Source organism: Tenrec ecaudatus, chromosome 4 (genome assembly GCF_050624435.1).
Source record: "Tenrec ecaudatus isolate mTenEca1 chromosome 4, mTenEca1.hap1, whole genome shotgun sequence".
Classification (NCBI taxonomy): Eukaryota; Metazoa; Chordata; class Mammalia; order Afrosoricida; family Tenrecidae; genus Tenrec; species Tenrec ecaudatus.
Window position 1 is genome coordinate 59,815,652 of NC_134533.1, and position 6,601 is coordinate 59,822,252.

The following is a 6,601-nucleotide window of genomic DNA, read 5'->3' on the forward strand; positions in this document are numbered from 1 at the left end:
TGCTCTTTCTATAACCTGATTCTTTCTCTACCTAATGGACTTGTAAATCTTTAAACATGAACCCTGCTATCTGGCCCTCACGCTTGTCAGCAGATCCAGGAGAGACCAACTGTCCCGAGCCCAGGATGAAGTGCCAAGGGAAGGTAGAGGCTGGTTCATTCTGGAAGGGTACTTGCTGTGCTGTGAGTTTTAAGCTTGCCCTTCTTTGTTGGCACTGACGGGCCCTTTACATTACGTCATATCCTCAGGGCTGAGGAGTGGCATCAAACCCTTGCCCGAGTCCACAGCATAATCTGAGCATGTCAGTCCTGAGCTCCCGGCCATTATGTCCCACAACTGGCTAAGTGGAGCAATTGTGATGTTGTAGTACAAAAGCAACCGTAAACAATATGTAGATGTGTTAGCATGTCTGTGTTCCAGCAGAACTCTATGTAACAGACAAACTGTGGGTCAGATTGAGATATTATCATAGTTTGTAAACTACGACATAAATCCATGATGACCTTAACCTGCCAGGCTAGATTTGTCCCTGGTTCTGAGTTTACCTTGATCAAAGATTCCTTCCCCTCTGTGCCTCCTCAATTCTCCCTGCCTCTTCCAGAATTTTCAGCTCACTTGGGACTGACCAACACATCCGGGAAATCTCCAGCCTCCTGATCCCAGCCATTCTACTTCCAGTCCCTTGCTATCATCTCCAAGACACCAAAAACCTGTGTGTGCTCCTGAGCTCCCCTTGGTGCTGAAGCGCAAGCTGGGCCTGTGCTGGCTGCGCCTCTCCCTCCTCTTTACCACCAGCCTTAAAGAATGCTCCACCATCTAGCTGATCTTCTGGAAGACCTTGCCTATTCCTCATCACTCAGCATCCCAGGCTGAGCCAGGCCCTCACCCCTCTCCATTTCCATCTTATTCTGACTTCCCCATTGTTCTGAAAGTGTCCTCTTGCTGGTCTGCCTCTCAGATTACACTGTGGACTCCTCAGAGGGCAGGAAGGAGGCCTCAGGGGTCATTAGCAGGTTCTCACCAGCATCCAACCCTGGGCTCAGAGGCGATGTCAATAACAGCCCAAGAGAACAATGGCCTGCTCACAGGACCCACTACACCTGGTGTGTTTTTTCAGAGAGCTACTGTGCTCCACATACATGCTTCGTCATCTCTTTGCATCTCTCCCTCAAGCTTTGTTCAGTCATTTTTCCATATCGGGCGTTCAGCCTGCCCCCCCCCCCAATTCGGCATGCCCAATGTGTTTACTCTCTCTGCTCTCCTGGAAGGACGAGACCTGCTTCTTCTCCTCTGGAATTCAAGAGCCCCCACTTTCTACCACCTCAGCCCTTCCATAGAGGGGAGCATTTCTCTAGCTGAGAGGATGGGTAGGAGAGGGTCTTTCACACCAAGGAACAAGTGAAAGCTTCTCAAAGCCCATCACAGCCATAAGAGAACTACTTAGCAGAGGGCCTTGAAAGGTCCAGACAAAGAGAGAAAAGCCAAACTCAGTCTAGCCAGAGAGACTGCACGTTTTCCAGTAACAGGAACAAAGAAAAGGTGATCTGTGGCCCGTTGGAAAGGTGAAGACCTGTTTCCCTAGCCCCTCTCCACCATGAACACTCAGACCAAACAGATGAACATGCAGCTCTGGAGAATTCACTCCTTGAACTTTTTCTAAAGCAGGCTAAGTGGAAGAGTAGGTGTCGCTCATCCCCATGAGCAGGTGGGCCTGATAGAAGCTGCCTTTGCCCCGCCCCTGAACTCAGCACAGGGGAGCTAGGTTAGAAGTAACAAGTGCCCAGGAAGAGGAAGGATAGCGCATATCCTAGAGGCCAAAATCAAAGTCAACCGTAAGAGGGGCCATAAGACAGGGAAGGGGCCATGGCTGTGAAGAGCCTAAGGTGGCATTTGTAAGATTCAATTATCATTTCTTACTGAACAGATTCCTGGGACCTGGCTCTGAACTAGGGAGCTTCCAGCCTGTGTTTGCCTTGTTGTTAGGTTTCTAGAGTCAGTAATACTTTGACTTCACACAATCAAAGAATTCACGCCAAAGCCCATTTTGTAATCCAAGTGGGTTTTTATGAAGGACGGGACGAGTTTCAGGTTTTACAGTCTCAAAGGAGTTCACAACTGGGCCCGAACACCACATGGAAAACATCACCCACGTGTCTGGATCTTAGGGTGGGGGTGGGAATCCCAGGAGGCCAGAAGCCCAAGAACTCTAGAGGCTGAGAGCATGTGGAGCCAGAGGCTGTGGGTCCCAAGTAGGCCCGGAGTGGGAGTAGGAGTAGGCCCCCTCTACCTGCCTCTGACCAGAAGCACGATAAGAGAGCGCCCCAGGAGCATGCTCCCTGCCTTTATTCTAGGCCACCCCCTGGCTGGGGGAAGGCATGGTTGATAGTATTGGTTGACCCCATTGGCTGAGTTAGGCCCACCTGGGTGATGTCATGAGCCTGGGCCTAGTTTGGCCCTCCTAGATGTACCTCCCACCCAGCTTGGGGGCTTGAGTATGAGCATGTCAGTTTGGGGTCTTCATAGGTGTCTAATGGTTGCCTGATTTCTTTCCAACCTCCTCTATGGGGGGTCTTTGCAGGCATGGGACAGACAACCCCCTGTCCCTAAGTGAGCTACCTAACACTATCACCACCAATCTTGGTGGCCAAAATACTGTTGGCATTTTGCAACAAGAAAGGAGAGACCCAGATTAGTTCAGTGACTGATGGAGTCCAGAGTCCAGACAGCTCTGAGATCATTCCACGGCATGGCCTGGCCTCCCTGGAAAACATGGCAGAGAGGAAGGCGTGGCAGAGCCGGGCACCCGAGGCAGGGCTGGCAGCAAGGTGAACTAGAGGCTCGGAGTGTGGTACACTCCTCCCCACGGAGGCCATGGCCTTGGCTGTGGAGAGGGATGTGGCATACAGAGAAAACCCAGACCCCCGAATAATGGAGGCAGTTGGGGCCAGTAGGTGGACAGCATCAAAACAGGGACATCCTGTGAGTACTACCACCTGACAAAGTGCCCGAGGTCAGATTCTTGGGGTCCTTGAGCAACCCAGCATCGAGCAGCCTCCTTCAGCCCCCTCCTGTGTGCTTTCTCCTCCCAAAGAATGTTCTCCCCTCCCGGGTGCCCTGAGTTTGCTGGAACACACTCTAGACTCCGCAGCATTCTCCTCCTGGCAGTGGTTCCTCAATTAATCTTTCACCCACATTGATTCCCCTGGAAAATGACTTCCTCATTATCCATCTTGCCGAGTTTCCCCTGGGAGGCCTGGAGGGTAAAACATCCATCACACTCAGATTCTCTCTGGCGCAGTCAGCAGCGCCAAGGCTTTGGAGTCAAACAGACATGAGTGGGAAGCCCAGCTCTGCCACCCTCCAGCTATGTGACCTGGGGCGAGTCACTTGGCCACTCGGAGCCTCAATTTTCCCCAGTTGTGAAAAAGCTTAAAAATGTCTCCCTCAGAGGATTGTGGAGAAGGGAAAATAGCAATTCATCTGGCTTTTGGCAACTGTGATGTATATAGAGAGCCTATTCTAATTATTGTTTGTTTTGTTGTTGTTGTTGTTGTTCTGATCACAAGTCTCTGAGCCTGAGCACAAGTCTCTGGGTTGCAACAGGCTAGCTCAGCCTCTGAACTAAGGTTTGAAAGCGGTCTGCTGCTTTCCTCCGCCAGTATTACAATTTTACCCTGAAAGGCATAAACCTAGGTATAATTTGGGCTTGGGTGGAAGACAAGAAAAGGGGCTCACTTTTTCAGAGGTCTAAAAGAAGGAAAAGTCAAACTCATTACCACTGAGTTCATTCTAACTCAGAGAGACCCTAGAGGACAGAGTAGAACTGCCCCTGTGGGACTCTAAGACGTAACTCTTTACCGGGATAGAAAGCTGATGGTTTTGAATTACTGACCTTGTGGTTAGCAGTTCAACACTTAGCTGGCAGCACCACCAGACTTTTATCATTTCAATAGTAAGAAAGTATGGTGGTGTGCTCAGATACTGGCTGATTACCCCTCACCAGTGCCTAAGCCTGACAAGGGTTGCTGGGTGCCATCTCAGAAGGTTTGTTTTTTAAATCATTTTATTGGGGACTCATACAGATCTTATAGCATTCCAAACATCAATTGTATCAAGGATATTTGTACATATGTTGCCCTTGCCATCAACATTTCCAAAACATTTCTGTGTTAGTCTGGGTTGACTAGAGAAACAAATTCATAGACCCTCATATGTATATAAGAAAGAACTTATACACAAGAGCAATTGAATATTGAGAAAAACATCCCAGCACAGTCCAAATCAAGTCTATAAGTCTGATATTAGCCCATGTGTCTGATACCAATCTATAAAGTCTTCTTCAGACTCATGAAACACATGCAATGACGCTGAATGCAGGAAGATCACAGGCCAGTGGGTTGAAACTCTTGTGGATTCAGTGGCGTTGTAAGCATCTCAGCGCTGGCAAGGGTCTCCATGTGGTTCGTTAGCTCTGAAACTCTGACTGTCTCAGGGTAGCTTCATGTGGCTTCTCCTCAGAAATGTTTCACAGGGTCATTCCAAGGGAATGAGCAGAGAGAGGGTGGGTGTGTCTCCTGCCTCACAAGGGGAAATACAGGAGTTCTCAGGATTCTCAGGAGTAAGCCATGCCCACAAAGAGGCCTCATTGGCTATATTCTGATTGACAGGCTAGACTCCACCCCTACACTCTTAATCCTCAAATTGACACCAGATTATATAACCACAATTTCTGACTTGAGCCCTCAGTATAAGCTCCTCTTTCCCCCACCCCCCATCCCTTGTGTATCCTTGATCAATTGTATGCTGTTACTGTAATTTTGTATCTTACCTTGTCCATTGTCTCCCTTCACCCATATTTCTGTTACTCATCCCCTTGGGCGTTGGGGGGTGGTCGGTTATATATCCAATCTTGTGATGGGTTCCTCTTTCCCCCTCCCTGACCAGCCCCATACCCTTATATCACTACTTCCATTACTGTTCCTGAGGGGTTTATCTGTCCTGAATTCCATGTGTCAAGAGCTCTTGTCTGCATCAATGTGGGTTCTCTGGTGTAGCCAGATTTGTGAGGGAGAACTGGGGCATGGTAGTAGGGGGAGGAAGGAAGTATTCAGGAACTAGAGGAATAGCATGTGATTTGCCAGTATAGTTCTGCTATACTGCTCCTTGGTTGACTTATCTCTTCCTTATACCACTTCTGTGGGGTGATATCCCATTATCTACAGATGGGCTTTGAGTCTCCTCTCCAACCCCCTTCTTTCACATGGATGTAGTTGTTGTTTGGGATCTTTTGATACCTGTTGCCTGTTCCTATCAACACCTCATAATCACATAGGCTGGAGTGCTTCTTCCATGTGGGCTTGTTTGCTTCCCTGCTAGATGGCTGCTTGTTTATCTTTAAGCCTTTAAGACCCCAGACGCTATATCTTTTTATAGCTGGGCACCATCTGCTCTCTTCACCACATTTGTTTATGTACTCACTTTGTCTTCAGTGATTGTGTCAGGAAGGTGAGTATCAGAGTGCCAGGTTATCAGAACAAAGGGTTCTTGTGTTAAGGGAGGCCTTGAGTAGAAGCCCAAAGTCCATCATCTACCTTAATACTTATCCTATAAATACATGTACATTGGCCTCTATCCCTTTCATTATAAATTAATATATTTGCATATATACATGCCTATAGCTATACCTCTATAAACAGCTTTTACCTATTTCTTTCCTCTATTTCCTTTCACCTTCCTCCTAGCCTACTATCATGCTCAACCTCCACTTGACTCTCAGCATTTCCTCTCAGATACACTGCTCTTGATCAAGCTCCACCTGGCATTATATGCTCTCCTCACCATCAATTTTATATCTCTTGTTGTTCCATTATCCCTGAGTATGTTCGCTCCCCACCTCCTCCTCGCCCATGTCCCTCCCCAGTCCCGTAATTTTCTCCTTGGGATATCCATTCTGCCTATCTTATATAGACATAGGGTGAAAGAAAAACAAAACATAATAAAACAAAACAGAACAAGATTAAAAAAATAGATTGTACCAGGTCTGTCTGCTGAGCCTTATGTATGCTTTCTGATCAAGTCTGATGAGATGCCAAGCCTTGTCCCCCAAGTCAGAAGTCTATTTTCAGGATTCCTTGAGGACTTGGTTACTTTGCTCCCCTTGCTGACCAGTTGTACCCCCTTCGCGTTTCACCCTATTGTGCGTGGGGTAGACCAGGTACATTTTTCACACATCTCCAGTGCTGTCCCCCATACCCCTATGGGTCAGTAAGGGAACTTCAAGTCTCCTGATGGTGCTGGCCCTATGGTCCTCTCTATGCACTGGCTGCTGTAAGCAGAGAGATCATCCCTGGGGCTTGGTGGGCCATGATGAGGTTCTCTCTCTCTCTCTCTCTCTCTCTCTCTCTCTCTCTCTCTCTCTCTCTCTCTCTCTCTCTCTCTCTCCCTCCCACTGGAGTTCACTCCAGTGTAGTCTGGGCAGACCCATCTCTCTCTCCAGGCTATATCTAGTGGTGTCCTCTGCATTGCCTTCTTCTGGGGAGGGGATCAACATAGCTCGGCGTAGGCCCATCCCTGTCATCCTCTCTTACTTTGCTGCTCCATG